This window comes from Vicugna pacos, chromosome 9, assembly GCF_048564905.1.
Source record: "Vicugna pacos chromosome 9, VicPac4, whole genome shotgun sequence".
NCBI classification, from domain to species: Eukaryota; Metazoa; Chordata; class Mammalia; order Artiodactyla; family Camelidae; genus Vicugna; species Vicugna pacos.
The window spans coordinates 346,233-363,765 of record NC_132995.1 but is presented as its reverse complement, the minus strand read 5'-3'; the positions used below and the strand labels follow the sequence as shown (position 1 = coordinate 363,765).

General features: G+C 50.2%; 1 long non-coding RNA gene and 2 pseudogenes across 2 annotated transcripts; 1 reads left to right on the top strand and 2 right to left on the bottom strand.

The window, feature by feature from the left end:
* Positions 1 to 1,381: 1,381 nt before the first annotated feature.
* LOC140698007 (uncharacterized) lies at positions 1,382 to 5,925 on the bottom strand. Of its 2 annotated transcripts, XR_012075360.1 has the most exons (4): positions 5,822 to 5,925; positions 3,628 to 5,104; positions 2,876 to 2,938; positions 1,382 to 2,231 (listed from the first exon to the last, which is right to left on the bottom strand). It is a non-coding gene; the product is annotated as an uncharacterized lncRNA (long non-coding RNA). The 2 variants fall into 2 exon arrangements; XR_012075359.1 differs by lacking the exon at positions 1,382 to 2,231 and having other exon boundaries at positions 2,664 to 2,938.
* A 6,394-nt stretch (positions 5,926 to 12,319) lies between these two features.
* LOC102528956 (large ribosomal subunit protein mL54 pseudogene) lies at positions 12,320 to 12,737 on the top strand (annotated as a pseudogene).
* Positions 12,738 to 13,680: 943 nt separating this feature from the next.
* On the bottom strand, positions 13,681 to 14,038 carry LOC140698000 (cysteine-rich protein 1 pseudogene; annotated as a pseudogene).
* Between the last annotated feature and the right edge of the window lie 3,495 nt (positions 14,039 to 17,533).

Sequence of the window (17,533 nt, the reverse complement as noted above, 5' to 3'; positions counted from 1 at the left end):
TCACTTGTGTATAGTTTACTTTTAACATCCCACCTAGGTCCAGAAAGGACTTCAACATCTCAGATGTATGCAGCTTTCCCCTTTTTCCACATTTATGCCCTTGGGCAGTCCCCAGTCCCGGAAACCCCCTCCCCACACAGATACGCACACATATAGCCCAGCCTAGCCACAGGACCCACTGCAGTCTACGGGACATTATCACGCGGGATGCAAACAAAGGCTTGAGAAACACCAGTCCTGCAGCCTGACCCTCCTGGAACACTCCTTCCACGAATCCAGCCGCCCGCCACATGAAGACACGACGTGAAGGAGCACCTGAGCTGCTGGCTTCAGCCGAGCCCACGCCAATGGCCAGTTGGGTGAGTGAGGCCACCCCGGACAATCCAGCTGGGGTCGAGCCTCCAGGGGACCACGGCTGTGTGCACAGCACAGCTGCCATCAAATGGAGCAGAAGGGTGGCCCCGGCTGACCCGTCAGTCCACAGGATGGTGGTGACTAATACTGCTGCTGCTGAAGCGACTATGTTTAAGGAGTGGTTTGGTACATAGCAGGAGTTGGTTAAAATCACCAGATTTCTGCCTCCTGCTCTGACATCTGGGGAAGGTGGGCATCAAAAGTGTGGGATGGGTGGTGGGAGGATGAGTGAGGTCAAAGTTGAGATCTCTGCTGAGGCTAGTGGGAACCAAGACAGGGACCCTGGCAACCGTGTTCAAGGTCAAATACATTTAAAATACACTCAAGTTCAAATACGTTTAAAACAGCATCCCACCTGAAGGCCCATGTGGGAATCAGGACCCCTCCCCACAAACCAACAGTTTTGGGGAAGGATGAGGGGTAAGCGTGAGGCCATGGGAGGCAGGTCTCGCCCCAGAGTCTCCGTTAGACCTTTAGGCTCTCCTCCGCCAGGTCCCCCGGCCCTGCTCCCCCAGGGACACAGGCACCTTCAGCTTCAGACTGAGGATCCTACCCATCACCTTGCAGGTTCTGCCAAAGGACCCCAGGTCTCCCTGGCCCCAGCCCCAGGTGTCCTGGCCTTAGCACCCTGGACCTTCTCCGTGGCAGGGCCAGTCCTGGTCATCACAGGAGGCTGCACACACCCTCCCAGGCCTCTTTCCTCTAGATGCCAGGATGGACCCTGAAGTTGTCCCTGGACACTGTCAAACGTCCCCTGGAGCAGATAAAGCCAGCCCCCCGCACCGAGAACCAGTGCTTTGGACCCCAAGGTCTCCTCCATCTCTGCCCACCACCAGGGCTCTAGGCCGGCACCTAAGGGCACCAGGACCAGGACGGGAGAGACAGATAATGTCCCCAACAAAGGCCACAAAGGAGATAAAGTGGGTGGCCCTGTGGTAACATTGCCACAGGGCCCAGGAGGCCTGGGCAAGGCCAGGAGTCCTGGCTGGTGGGAGGTGGGAGGGTGGGAGGGGTGGGCAGCAGAGTCAGCAGGAAGGAGAGGAGGGCAGCTGGCAGCCAAGGGCACCCTCAGAGGGAGCTAAGGATGCTCTGGACACAGCCAGAGGTACAGGGAGGAAGCCGCGGAGTCACCACAAACTGGGCTGGGAGGGCCTGCAACCAGGGGTCACATGGTCAGCACCTCAGTCTGAGCCCCTCCCTCAATCTCAGAGAATTCAGCTTTCCCCGCCCCGACCAGGCTCACCACTTGGTTTCTCAGGGAGGCAGCCGCCTGTGTGCTCAGCCCCGGACCTCAGCCCACCCAACTTCTCGTCCCTTGGGCCCCCTCATGATGGAGGGAGGGGAGGCTGAAAAAACAGAGTGGATCAGGCCCCAAGAGCTGCTGGAAAAGGGGTCCCCACCACCGTTGGCTCAACCTCTGTGGGCTTGGCCTCTTTGGCCTGCTCCCCAATCCCTGTTCCAGAAGGGGGTCTGGAGCAGAGCGGCTGAAGAGAAGGAAAGGCATCGTGGAGGAGATGAGACTCCAAAGCTGGGCACCTCAAACCTGTCAGGGAGGCCCCAGCAGGGTCACCACAGGTCCCAGGGCTCCGCGGCCCGCACACCGGTCCTCCATTCACAGAGCAGAGCAGAGCAGCCAAGAGGAGAGCAAAGCAGCTCAAGCTCAGTGGTGGCTCCAGATACTCACGGAAAACACACAAAGGAGACAACACACCTCATCACCCATCAGGTTCGTGGAAATCGTAAAATGCAACAATGCATGGTGCTGTCACGGACGTGGGAATGAAGGTATCTCTGTACGCAGGCTCTGCACACACATGCTACAAAATTTTGGAAAACTACATGGAAACGCCCTTTGTCCAATGGTCCTGAGAGACCCACCCTACCCAGACAGCATCCTCCACATCCTGAAGATTTACAGGAAGAGGCAGAAACCTTAGCATTGGTGAACTCTCTCGCCAGGACAAGGAAGGGGGGATCCTGTGGAAGGCCATGGAGGTGACGAGGACACGGCCTGGACACTGAGCCACTGCCTGGAGGGCCTGGGGGGGTTGAGAGGCTGTGCCGTGCAAACAGCCAGGGAAACGGCTGCCAATGTCCACACAGGCCTGTGGGTAAGGCGTGTGCGCACACATGTGCGATGTACAGGAGGACGCAGTCTGACGTGCAGAGGGGATGAGGGGGAGCTGAGGTTATAACTTCTTTACACCTCGATGCTTTTCACTGTTTGTGATAAGCACATACAGTCTGCATCATCTTTGAAAAGGAATTTTATTAAAAATAGTCCTTGTGACGCTCACAGAGACCATGGGGAGAAGTCGGAATGACAGCACAGAATGACTTCTGTGCTCAGCTACCTGGCCTCCCTCGGGCTCCCACGAGAACCTGCACGGCGTCCCCCTCCTGTCCCCTCCCAACTACAGACCCTGGCCCACACACCCCCAAGGGCTGCCTGGTCACTCACAGGTCTCAGGGGGCACCTGGCTCTCTCTGGGTTCCAGATCTTCGCTGGCCCTTGACGGCCCACCTGGTAACGGCAGACAGGAAAGGCTCACTGTGCTTCCCCATGACACACCCCCTTGCTCGAGGCTGTGGATGACCCCAGGGGAGAACTCGGTGGGTGGACGTGCACCCAGGCTTCTGAACAGAGCCCAAGGCTTCAGAGCCCATCACCACCAGTCCCCAGGCCTTGCCCTCAGACATGGTGGAGACTGCCCATCCAGCCCCAGCGCTCCCCTTCTACCCATATGAGGGGGCAGAAATCTGCCCAGAACATTTTGTTAGTTTTTAAGGGGCTGCTTCCTCCTGCTTCCTTACATCTGGAAGGCAGATGTGAGGGCAGGAGACCAAGCAGCCTTCCTGGCCCATGAGGCAACCATGAGTGTAAGGCTCCTGGGGGTTCGGGGGGTCAGAACCCTGCTGACTGAGGAGCTGCCCTACCAGCTCAGAACGGCTTACTTCTGTGCCCTTATATGCGAGGGAACCGAACTCTCTCAGGTGAGCCACTGGCTAGGGTCTGGACACCATGCTGTCAATGTCACTCCACTCCCAGAGCCCTCTAGGGCTGATCCCCTCCCACTTCCTCAAAGGCATGCTCTCCTCTGACAAGGTGAGTACACCTCCTGGTGGCTCTACCAGGGCCTTGGTGAGGTCCTCTACCAGGGAGGCCACCTTCTTGCAGCTCTTGGGGTGCTGCGCCACCACCCTGGGCCAGACCTTGTCGGGCAGGACACTCAGGAACTGCTCCAGCATCTGCTCCTTGTAGCGTGCCTCAGGCTGCAGTCACTCGCAGTACAGCTCCTGAAGCTGGGCCAGGACCTGGTGGGGCCCATCCACCTCCTGGAAGATGAAGTTCCAGAGATGCAGGCAGGAGGACAGTAGCAGTGCTTCCAGGGATGGTCTTGGGCCCCTCACACTGGTCCCCAGCTGCTGAACCCAGTGTGGGCAACTCCAGGAGAGCTGGGGTATTCCTGGGGATGGCAAATGCCTCTTCAAAAGCAGCATCTTTCCAAACCTGCACTGAGAAATGTGACTGTGTCTAGCCAGGATGAGTGCACAGGACTGTGGCTCTGAGGAAGACAGACACACCAAGGATGACAGGATGCTCTGGGGTCTCAGCCAGAGTCAGAGAGACAAAGAGGTACCCACACAGTGAGAAGCAGGTTGTGGGGCACCCATGCCAAAGGAGAATAAACAGGAGCCTTGGAGTACATCAGCCCCACAACCCACACACCCAGAGTCCATGCAGAATTATTTCCAAGCAATCGCTTGTTAAATATCAGTAGAGTTTTGTACTCATGTAGATAAAAACTAACATAAACATGGGAGGTGGCAACTTATTTTGTAAGATTGATGTTATCAGGATTATAAAAAATTAGTCATGGATAGAAGAAAAATTACAAGACATCTCATAAAGAAGTAAAAATCTTAAAATGTTAGTAAACTCACTCCAGCAATGTATGTTATATACTCAATACATGTAACATCCCAGTAGACTTGGATTTATCCCAGAAACGTTTGACACTAAAAAATATATTATGGGGACTTCAGTTTCCAGTCATGTGGAAGGACTGAGTGTCAGGAGTGCTCCTCCTACTAAAACAACTGAAAATCTGAAGTAGGTCAGTGGAGAATCTACACCCAATTCTGGAAATTGCACAGGCCTGCAGACCTGGCCTGGCCCGCCCACAGAGCCAGGTAGGAGGTGTAAAAAGTCGGCCAAAAGCCAGGGATTATAGGGGAATATAATATAAGTGAAGTGAATGGGAGTTCAGGTCCTGGCCAGCCCTCTCCCCACCCCAAGCTGGTCCAGAAGGGTGGAGACAAATCTCCTTCATACAGGGCAGAGCCCAGCTCAAGCTTGGCTCCCACCTGCAGGCCAAGCCTTGCCCCATGTCCCTCTCTGCCACGTTTGCAAACCAGATGTCTCAGGGTATTCACAGGGTCTCCTGGCCACACCTAGAGATTACTCACACATAAATGGCACGTGAGGGCAGGGGGTAGTGCCTTTAGAATAAAAAAAAAACGTGGAGCATGGGAGCAGCCTCAGTATTCCAGCTGCCTTCCTTGGTCCTGGCCAAGAACACACGGTGGATCCACTCGTGAGGAGAGACAGACAACCAAGAGACATCTTGCACGACCCGCTTGGGCTCCCTCAAAGCCTCAAGACCAGGAACTCAAGGAAGTCACAGACCTGAGGAGCAGGTGGAAGAAGAGCGACAATGTGTAACCCAGGGCCCTGGGCTGGCTGGGGAGAAGACACGTCTACAAGAAGTTATTGGGGCGACTAGGGAAACGGGTACTGAGTCGAGGATGGTGGGGCCGTTCAGCTTAGCCTCCGAGTCAGCTAGGAGACGGGCATATTTGATGGGGTTGGCGGGGGGCGGGGGAGTAAGGGAGTGACAAGTGTGCAAAACATAAAACACCAACAGGTATGTCTGAATACCGGTATGTAGAAGTTATATGAGCTTTCCTATAAATTTGAAAGTTTTTTTTAAAAGACCTAAAAAAACAATCCTCAGTGCTCCCGGGGACCCCTGGCCGGCCGCCCCACTCACGCCCTTGTCCCACAGGGTTTCCCTCGCCCACCTAAGGGGTCCCAGAGCAAGAGCAGGCACCTCACGAGGCACCTCAGGCAAACCGAACCCTCGCCGGCGTGACTGGGGGAGAAGCAGGGCGACCCGCGGGCAGAGACAACTTGCTCCCGAACTCAGCCCCTCGAGGGCACCCCCAGCCCTCAAGCCCCTCTCCGGGCGCACGCCGAGGGGCTCGCAGCCCCAGGGTACCCTCAACGCCTCCCGTCGGCGACACCGAGAAGGGCGGCCTGGCCCCCCGACCACCGGGGTCGCTCCCTGCTCCGCCCCTCCCCTCCAGACCCACACCCTCCGCCCTCCCGGTCCCCCCTGGTCACCTCACAACGCAGCTACGCGCGCACACCGGCCGGACCGCCACGACCCGCGGGTCGTGAAAGGGACGTCGCAGGCGCGGCTGACAGACCCTCCTCCGGCTCCAAGACGCCCGGCTGCACTCCCAGAAGACACCGGGCCGCCCACGGGGGCGGGGGAGGGGCGAGGACGAGACCTCAGGGAAGGCAGCCAATCAGAGGCCGAGCTGGCCTCCCCTGCCGTTTCTCCCCCTTGCGTCGGCGCCGTCCTTGATGCCATGGCAACGGCGTAAACAAGAGGAGACTGGAGAGACCTAGAGGAATAGAGGAGGCACGTACGCAGACAGGGAGGGAAAGGTGAGGACTACAGACGTGCACACCCAAGGATGGAGACACCAGGAGTCCAGAGCCCCAGAGACAGCGAGATACAGAGGAGAACAGAGACAAGAAGACCGACAGATGGAGACACAGCGAAAGGGCGGAACCCAGACTCAAAGAAGAGGAGATCCCGAGGCTGGGAGACTCCGACGTGGAGACAGACTCAAGACAGGGACAGACAGAATTGGGTTGGCCTAAAATGGGGAAGACAGAAACTCTGAGAAAAGAAGGCCTGGAGATGGAGACAGCGAAGGAGAGAGGCAGAAACAGGGAGACAACAGAGCCAGACTCATAGCCTTAGAAATAGACGTGGGAAGGGGAGGGTATAGCTCAGTGGTAGAGTATATGCCTAGCACACACGAGGTCATGGGTTCAATTCCCAGTACCTCCATCAAAATAACTAATAAATAAACCTAATTAACTACCCCCCGAAAGAAACAAACAACAAACGAAAGCCCACCAACAAAATAAATATAAAAAAAATAGACGTGGGAATACCCAGAAACAGGGATGTGGGGGCAATAAAAGGGGGTTCTTCATATCCGGGGAACTGATAGAATTCGAAGACCCCCCCCATGCTGTGGGCCTCAGGAGCCGCAGAAATGGAGGAAAATGTGAGAGAGGCAACTGGGGTAAGTGATGTGCCCTGAAGCCCAAAATAGCTGTCAGCTCCAGTTCACAGAGCCAGGATGCTGCTTCCCATTCCAGGCTTTTCTAGATGGCAGTTTATGAGGCTGTCATTTTGAGGGAGCTGTTTTTTTAATGTTTCTCTGAACAGTTTTATTTTACATATTTATTTACAACAGCACTGCCATTTTGGGGCATTCACTTCCATGAATTTTAACTTGTATAATCGACAACACAAACAGAAGAAATAATAGATCCACTGTACAAAAAACTCCCTCCTGCTGCCCTTCTTTCCCGCCCATAACCCTGGCAAACACTGATTTGGTTTCCCCGCCTACAGTTTTGCATTTTCCAGAATGTCATATAAATAGAATCATACAGTATGTAGATTCAGAAGTCCTTGGAACAAAAACCCTTGAGACATTGTGTCTGTGTCAGAAACAGAGAATTCTTCTGCCATGTCGCTGAATTTACTGAAAAGAAACTCTAGAAATATAACAGGGCATGAGATTGGCATGTTTTGAGATTGGCATGTTTTAACCAAATGTAATTCCTCTGAGATCCATTCAAGTATCAACAGTTCATGGATAAAGAAGTTGTGGTATATTTATATAGTGGAATACTACTCAGCCATAAAAAGAATAGAATTGTGCCATTTGCAGCAACATGGATGGACCTGGAGATCATCATTCTAAGTGAAGTAAGCCAGGAAGAGAAAGAAAAATACCATACGATACCCTCTCAATGTATGCTATCACTCTGGGGTACCAGACCCAGCGGCCAACCTGCCAAGACCTCATCATCTCAGTGCCTGGAGCCCCACCTCCACTCGGGACAGGCACCCACACACATCCCAGCTGCCATCATCCACATCCGGAGAGTCTGGCCCTCTCCCAGGTAGCTCCTTCAGCTCTGCCCACCTCAGGGGGCCTCCAGCCAATCACATACACTAGAGTCTGGGAAGCAATGCCAGCTGTGAACTCCTGGTGACAGGGGCCGAGAGCCTACAGTGGTTGAGAAGGCTGCCAACGTCTCTTCTCTTTCAGCCTCCAGAGTCAGAGAAGAGCAACCTCTACGTCCTCATCATCAACAAAATCAACAATAAAAACAATAATAAGAGCAGTGGTAACAGTGGGAGGTGCAGTAATACCAGTGGGGCAGGGAGCAGAAGCAGCGGACCCACACTGAGCCTGCTCTGTCCCGGGGCCTCTGTGTCCCTCACTGCTCTTCCTCCTAATGAGCGTGGGATTATCCACACTTTGTAAGTGAGGAACTAAGGCACACAGAGATTCAACAAGTCACCTACGACCCCACAGCTATGGAGACAGAATCCCATGAGAAACCCAAGTCTGACGAAAGTCAAAACGTGTACTCCTACCCATGGCGCTAACACTCACCTGGTCTGGCCCAGAATTTTCATGCAATTTCATACAATTTTTCTTTATTTGGGGTTAGGATTCCCACATAGGCCTTCTGAGCAGCCAAGGGATTGCCACTTAAATGAGTGTCCACTGACTGTCAGGGACAGCGTTTTCTTTCATAAATAAAAGGCCCAAAGTGCGCACCAGCACATATACAGAAAATACTAAAGATACTCTGATATATAAGCTAGACTAGAAGCCCTGTGACATCAGAAGTTCTCTACTGTTTAACCAGCTTGTGAGGAGCCTGTACACACTTGTGTGTCTGGCTTCCCTCCACCTTATGAGAATTTTCAGTCTTGCAATAAACAGTGACGATTACAGATGACACTGGCTACAGGAAAGGAATCAGGTAACACTCACTATCCAGCAACAGGAGCAGGACTACATCACCCTCTTTTGCTCCCACAGCTGTGTTGTTCATTGTTACCCCAGCAACAGTCTCTTCTGTGAACGTTCTGGTTTCCTCAGATGAATGAATCTCACTAGTCATGTAATTCCCCCTCCTGATATTAGTTATTTTATCAGACCTAAGACACAACGGATGGTAAGATGCACATTTTGTGTGCCACTGAGAAAACAAAAGGCTGCCAACTGAACTACAGGCTGCCATTGATTAACCTGATTTCCAAGATGTTAAAATGTGAAAAGAAAATTTAAAAAATTTTTTAAATATGGAAAGAACGTGTATATTGAAATAAATGAATGAGTTGAGTCCCGAGGGTTCTATGTCAGGACTAACTTCCAGGCACACACTTTTTCTAGAAATGGGACAAAAACCTGACTGTGGTTTATTTTCAACCAGACAAATGCTCTATCAGGGGCTTCTCTCCAAAACCAATTCTGTGATGCCCTGGAGTCATGCTGTTGATGAAGTGGCTGCTAGATGTGCAGTGACAGGAATCGAAGTGCAGTGAGTGCCGTACATTCAAACTATTGGTATTTGGGATACAGGTGGTAAAATAAAATGTTATTGACATGAATTTCACCTGTTTCTTATTAGTTTTTAAAAACATATGGCCACTAAAGAATTTGAAATGACATATGTGGCTCATATGATATTTCTATCAGACAGCACTACTCTGGAAGACCAGATCTCCAGTTGGAAGGTTTCCCCCATAAATGTATGATTGCTGTCCATTTTTGCATGAGTTTTCCTTCACATTAAGGTTAGCAGCACCTTAAGGGACTTTCCTGTATTATCACTCTGTATTGGCCAAATCAAAAATACATTCCTTTTACCAAAGAGTGTCGGCAAGAGTTTTTACCAAAACCTCGAACTCATCATGTTAACCAAATCTTCCAACGCAAAGAAAAGCAACAGTTCCAGTGTGAATGTTTCCCACATTAACTCCATTCCTAGGTTTTGATTTGCACATCATATAATGACAAAGGAATGCCATGAGAAGTAAGTCTCCCCCCGACATCTTGGTCTCCTCTCTCAAAGGTGTCATTGCCCTCAAAAGGTTTCACTGTGATGTGTCAGAGTCTCATGTACGTATTTTTAGCACAATCCTTGAAGGTTTTTAACACATTTGTTACATTTCTAGAATTTCTTTCCAGTAAGTTCAGCAACACGGCAGAAGAATTCTCCCAGTTTCTGACACAGACACAATGTCTCGAGGGTTTCTGTTCCGAGGAGTAAAGGATGAGTTGCATTATTTTCAAAGAGCTTCTCTTCAATATGAAGTCTCTGGCATTGCATAAGTAAAGAGAATTGGACAGAGCCATTTTCACATTCACTGACTTTACTCGAGTGTCTGTCCAGTGTGCCAACTCTGGTGTCTAATAGCACAGCTGCCCTGGAACTGACATTTGACCCACTGGTACAGGGGCTCTTGAGAATGTATCTTCTGGTGTTTGGTCAGACAGGAGCTGTCCCTGAAAGCTTTGCCACACTGACTACACTCATAAGGCTTCTCGCCTGTATGGATCCTCTGGTGCCGGATGAGGTAAGCACTCTCAGTGAAAGTTTCCCCACATTCTTTACACTTGCCGGGTTTCTCCCCGGAATGGACTTTTTGATGCACGACAAGGTGACCATTGCAGTTGAAGGATTTTCCACAATTCGTACACTAACACGGTTTCCCTCCAATGTGAATTCTCCCACATTTAGTCAGGTATGAGCCACAGCTTCCCACACTTGGCACGTACAAGGGTTTCTCTCCTGTGTGAATCCTCAATGGACAATAAGGTGGGAGACATTGGGGAAGGATTTCTCATATATTATGTCTGAACGACTTTTCTCTAGCTTGAGTTCTGTGGTGCAAAACAAGGAAGAGTGGTGGCTGAAGGACTTCCTGCACTGGCCGCCTTCATGCATCTTCTCCCGTGTGGGTCTTCTTGTGCTTGATAGAGGCAGAGCTAGCACTGAAGGCTTTCCCATGTTTACTGCATTTCTACGGCTTCTCTGCTCTATGGAGGTCGTAGTTATTGGAGAAGGGTTTTTCCACAGTCACTACAGGTAAAAAGCCTCTTTCCAGTATGAGTCCTCTGGTGCCCAACGAAGTGAGATTTCCATCTGAAGGATCGCCCACATTCATTGCAGTCAATGTATTCATCTCCGGATGAATTCTCTTCTGCTCAGCAGTGCATATGCCCTGATCAGACACCTCCTCTCACCCCTCCCCTGTGTGGCTGCCTTTCTCTGAGTTAGACCCTGTTCACTCAGGGTGCAGAGTGGCTGTCAGAATTTACACTTTCAGTTCATCTGGTGGGCTTGTCTCCTGTTCTCCACCAAGGTGGCCAGGTTGTCCAACCCGGCTGACGGCTGTTCTGTGGTCATCTTCATCAAGGATGGGACCTTCATGGCTTTTCCAACAATTGGATATATAACTGGAATGCTTAAATGTCTGAGTCATGTTCAAAGAAAGCTTTTGTCTGGGACCTTTTTGAGATGGGTGAGGACTGAGGAGAGGGTCGTCCTCTCTCCATGTTCGTGATGACTACAGCCTCTCACCAGACCCTCTTGTTGTCCTGGGTAGATGCTGTTCGCCTCAGATGAGCCCCTGGGTTTTTATGGAGCATTTTTACCTCATCCTCACACTCCCAGATTTCTCCTAATGCATATAAACAGGAATCATCCCCTACAAATCTTCCATTTTCTTGAAACCGGATGGTTCTGCCCTTAAAACAACCTGAGTTGCTGCTTCCATCTGGACTTTTGTTTCCCAGGCTGGGGGAGGGAGAAATATTTGAATCCTTAGAGAAAAAAAAAGAGTTAAAATGGCATTATGTTAAAAACTGGCTAGACGCTTAGCTGCTAAAACCGACTCTGTATCCACCCTATGACGGCAATTCCACCTGCAGGTGTATGACTGAGAGCACTGAATGAGGAGCGTCCTAGCGCTCCCCAGCTCACGTCAGGCACACCAAGGCCATTCATTATGAATCCCCCTGCTGCCATGTGCCCACCTTCCCAACTGTCCCACCCACTAGCATCCAACCCCACCTACAACTCAGTTCTTAGTGGAGTGAACATGCAGCTCCCCCTGCCCCCGGATCCATGCGCAGACCTCAGTCACTACAGACGTCACTGACAGTGTGTGTAGGGTGTGAGATGCAGTGCAGGTCGGCAGCCTCACAGTCCTAGTTGGACCCTGGCTCCACCACTTCGTCAGAGAATGAGAGAGAGCCCGCGATACACCCACAGGTTCTCCATGACCACCGCTGCGACAGGGCTCTCGGGTTCACAGTTCTTGGGGAACATCTCACTCCAGGTATCCATCCCCTCTCTGGGTTCCCCTCCAGGACTCCTGGCTAGACCAGACCTACAAACAGCGCGGCAGAGCCTCTAACCCAGACCCTCAAGCCCTCCTCACATTCATGGCCCTTGTCACAAACCACAGTCCCTCCACATCTGCCCACGAACCACTGTCCTCTTTTCATGTCACACCAGGGTCCCACATCCGTGAACCCGAGCTCACTCTGACCTCTGGGCTTCTTCCTCACAACACAGTCTTCCCCGAGGCCACGGATACCCAGCAAACAGGTACAACGTATCTCAGGCTGTGGGGTTAGAACTCCAGACAAGGTACTGAGGTTTTTTTTAATTGAAATTTTTATTAAAATAATTGTAGGCAGGCAGCCGGCGTACGTCATGGCGGCCCGACGCCTCAACGGGGCTACCCGGAGCTGGGCCGGTTGGCGGGCCTGGGAGCTCCCGGACCCTGCCACTTCTGGGAGACTCCATGTACGAGATTATGCCAAGAGAGCCGGCTGTTCCAGATGAACGTGGGTCCCCCCAAGAAGCTGGAGGAGCTGGACCCTGAGACCCGGGAGTACTGGCGGTTGCTACGGAAACACATCTGGCGTCACAACCGGCTGAGCAAGAACCAGAAGTTCTAGCAGGGGAGGGACCGGAGCACCTTGACCCTCCAAGGACTTTTTATTTTCCAGAAAAAAACAGACTTTTCAGAGAACAAAGGAGACCCCATCACTAGGGTTCTTGAGGGGCCCCCACAGAGAGGCTAGATCAGGGTCCTGGGGGCCAATAAAGACTTCGGGGCGACTGTTAAAAAAAATTAAAAGAAAAAAAATAATTGTAGATTCTCATACAATTAAAAGTAGTAACAGAATGATACCTTGTATGCTTTGCCTAGTTCCTCACACTGGTAACAATCTGCAAAACTATGGTAAAATAACACAGCCAAGATACTTTCATGCAATCCACTGATCCTCTTCACATTCCCCAATTTCAGTTGTGCTCATTTGTCTGTGCATGCACTAAGTTCTACACAACTCTACCACCTCTGCAGGTTCTTGTGTGGACAATGGCTAACATCAAAAGGCGCAGCTCCAACACCAAGAGTATCTCTGCTATGGGCTGTGCTTTAATAACCACACCCACTTCCCTCCCATCCCCCGGATAATGTTTTGACCACCTTCCTCGTCTCCTGAGGATTACTTCCTCAGGCATTAGTTAATTTTGTGTTTCCATGCCAATTTAAAAATTATTGTTCTAGTTCTGTGAAAAATGCCTTTGGCATTTTGATAGGGATTGCAAATGATAGGTCTGTTCAAGTCACTTGCCCGTTTTTATGCTGTGTTTTCCTTCGTATTGGGACGCCAAGTTCTTTGTGTATTCTGGACACCAGTCCTCTGTGGGGTCTGTGAGCATCAATTACTGTCACCTACTCTGTCGCTTGCCTTTTTCACTTGTGTAACACTGCTTTCTAACGAACACAAGTCCTTAACTTTAATGTAGCTAGTTTACCAGTTGTCCCTGGTTTGGTTAAAAAATATTGGTCTCTACCAAGATCACAAAGACATTCTGTTTTTCCCTCTGAACTCTATGGTTTTGCCTTTTCTTATTTAGAGCTGCAGTCCTCAAGAACCTATTTTTGTGCATAGCAGGGGTCATCAAGCTACGGCCCACAGGTCAAATCCAGTCCAGCACCAGTTTTTATATGGCCTGAGAGCCAAAGATGGTTTTTATTTTATTTTTTTTTTACAGGGGTCCGGGTTTATTGAGGGCATAGGGGTCTACAGGGGAGACCCAGGTGCTGGTGGGGAAGGCCTCCCATCAGCCTGGAGGGGCAGCGGCCCAGCGGGCAGCCAGGGATGGGGTCTCCAAAACCTGGGTTCACTTGAAAGTGTGACTCTCACCTCCACCACGCCCAAAGCCTTTGGGTCCAAACATGGCAGCATAGAAGGGGTGGTTGCAATAGGGCTTGCCTTCATGCTCAGCATGACCCCCTGAGGTCAGCATCTTTCCACACTTCTCACACTTCAGGCAAGGCCGATGCCAAACCTTCCCGAGGCAGGTCACCCGCTCAGCAAAGTACACCTCCTTGTCACACTTGGGGCGCTTGGGCATGGAGGCACGGGGTCCGGGTGGGCTGACTGGGTGGGAGCCGGCAGGTGTGTGGGACTCAAAGATGGTTTTTACATTTTTGAATAGTTGAAAAAAATGAAAAGAATAAGGTTCAATGACAGACGGAAATTATATGAAATTCAAAGTTCATACATGAAATTTTACTGGAATACAACCACGCCCATTTGTTTACAAATTGCCTACAGCTGCGTTCACACTACAACAGTCGAGTTGTTAAAGCAGAGATCATTGGTGTGCAAAGCCTAAAATATTTATTATCTTGCCCTTTACAGAAATTTGCTGACCCCTAATGTATAGTGTGAGATATCACCACCAGATTTTAACTATTTTTAAATGCTTACAAAACCATGAGATATGACTTCATACCTACTATGATGGTTATAATAAAAAAGACAAGCAGTAACAAATGCTGGTAAGCTTGTGGAGAGATTAGAATAGTTATACATTGTTGGTGGGAGCGTAAAATGGTAGAGCTGTTGTGGATAAGCCTGGCAGTACCTCAAAAGGTTTGATGAAATAAAATTCCTATTTTAAGGCAGGACAAGAAAATTTAAATAAAATTCTGTCTGTTTGGGCCTCCTCCCTCTCTCCCTAACGTGCAGCGTGCACCTGCATTTACACATTAACCAGAGCTCCTCAAACATGGGAACGTCTGCTCGAAGGTAAGGACAGTTTTACCTTCAAAGGTAAGGAAGATCATTTTCCCCCTTCTTCTGACACTAGCAATGTAATTTCTCAGAAGAATAGTGTTCTTTTCCAGCTCTGTTGGGGGGTCATGTTGACTTGCTGCTTCCTTCATATGTGCTCACCTGGACTATGTGTCTTTGGTGAACTTTCTGTTAAAATATCAGTATGTCGTTTTGATCCTTTGTCTCAAAAACGTGTGCTACTCTACCTTTGACTTCTTGCAGGTGGGACGGTTCTCAGAACTTTCCGAGTCTGTCTCCCAGGTTACAATCCTCAGTTAGTCTCAAATAAAATTCTTTTTTTTTTCCTTCTTATTTTGATTGTTAATTGAACTTTCGTTGACAGGTTAAACATAGAGTTGCCATGTAACGCAGCAATTCCACTCCAAGTTGTCTTACTCAAGAGTACTCAAGTATTCACACAAAACTTGTACATGAACAATCAGAGCAGCCTTATGCATAAGAGTCCCCATGTGGAAACAACCCAAATGTCCCTCAACTGATGGAAGGATGGTATAGCCACGTGATGAAATGGTATTCAGCCATAAAAAGGAATGAAGCACAGACACCTGCTGCAACATGGATGAGCCCTGGCAACATTATGCTGAGTTAAATGAGCGACTGGCTGCATGGGCTGGAGGACGCCACTTATGTGAAATGTGCAGGGTGGTGAAATCCACAGAGACAGACAGCAGATTGGTAGTTGCCAGAGGCTGGAGGAAGGAGGGAATGAGGAGTGCTAACGGGTACTTGGTTCCTTTCGTGGAGTAATGAAGTGTACTGGAATGGAAGAACGGCGATGGCTGATCAACCTCGTGAAAATACTAAATACACTGAATTGTACAGGTGAATTTTTTTCAATTTAGAAAATTGTTTAACCTCTTTTACCACAAATGGCCACTGATTCAGTTGAACTGCTTTGGTCACCCTAAGCCTAGACATTACCTAGACTTATTTATGTGCTGTTGTCTTCTTGGTCACACATACTCTCAACCCATGCATCTCTGGGGGTCTTAAGTGCTGCCCTTGAAAATGTGGGTTTTTTATTTGGCAAAGGCAGCCTTGCACCTCACCCCGTCCTCTTCTCCAGGGAAGCCACTTCTCCAATAGCTGTCCAAGAAGAGATGTCACAATGGCCTTACTGCCCCTCCCTGAATTTGACATATCCCAGCTCCATTCTCTCTTGGTCCACAATGCCATGCACCCTGGCTTCCCTCCTCCCTTCTTGGCCACTCCGTCTTCATCTGGCTGCCTCCATTCCCTCTGTTTTTCCCGTGGTCGCTTGCATCTTGGGTCTCCACCCTGAGTGCTCCTCTAACAAAATACGAGGTCTACAAGGCTCTTCCTACCTGGTCCTGCCTGCTCCCCTCCCCTCCTCCTCCCTGATGCCCCCCCCACTTCCCCTCCACATCAGCACATATCGCTCCGAGTGGGGAAGTCTTCCCTTCCCACCCCTTGGAGGAATTAACTCCTTTCCTTATGGCTCTCTGCTATTGTTTTGGTTCTTTTTCCTATTCAAGTTCAAGTTGATGTTTTGTGACTGTTTGATGAATGCCCATCTTGCTCTCTAACTAGACAGTTCCATGAGGCTGGACACACTGCCGTGCTCCCAGTTAGACTTCATGGGGACCAACGTGTTGATGTCTCAGATGCTCATCAGGTGTTTGTTGACTGAATGAGTGAACTGCAAGATGTTTTCCAAAACATGAATGATTGCTGGTGGAAGGTTAGACTCCAGATGTGATTTCTTATTTTCATGTTTTTCTGGACATTGCAAGTCTTGGCCTTCAGTGAGCAAGAATTACCTTAGAATCGGGAAAAAACAAAGACATGCACCCACAGCATGGCTGCCCACTGTTCACCTGTGCTGGTTTACCTCCATCTAACTCTTAGCTCAACAAACATTTACTGAGTACCTGCTGCAGTATTACAACAGCCAGGGAGGCCAAGAAGACAGAACAAGGTGTTTACAGTCCAGCAGGGAAGATGAACAAGCCCTGGATGGTGGGGATGCCTTGGAGGGACATAAAGCAGGGAAAGAGGACGGAGTGTCTGTGTTGGGCAGGGGCGGTTGCAATTTTAAACACAGTAGTCAGAGAAGGCCTCACTGAGAAGGTGATGTGCAACTGATGAACTGCAGGAGGTGAGGAAATGAGCTTGATGTGTTGGGGGAAGAGGATCCCCAGAGAGAACGGGCATTGCAGGGGCCCTGACATGAGAGCGTGCCTGGTGTGTCTCAGGAAGAGCAGGGAGGCCACGGAAACTTGAACAGAGTGACCAAGGGGGAGATGGGAGGAGATGGGACGTGGAGGCGACAGTTGCTATCAATTAAAACATTACGGCCAGAAGACACCAGAAACTAACACGACACTGGAAATCAACTATACTTTAATTAAAAACAAAGCAAAACATTATGGCCAGGCCAAAAAAATTAAGACGACAACAGAGGTAACCTGTGTTAGGGCTCACAGTATTTGCTGCTTCTTCCACCAGGCTTGTGTTAAGTTTTTTTGTTGTTGCCGGAACAAATTACCACAAACCTCGCAGCTTAAAACAACACAGACTTATCATCTCACAGCTTCCATTCACTCAGCAGCCTTCCCCCGACTCTGCCTCCAGAAAAGCTTGTCACAGTTCCAAGGGCAGCCGCCCAGAGCTCCCAGGCGGCAGCTCTCACCCAGGCAGCAACACACGGCCTTGGAAGGGGTGCTCCCAGGTCCTCCCAGACCTCTCTGTGGCCTCTGACTCCCCATTCTCTGAGACCCACCCTCTCCTCCATAGTAACACCCTC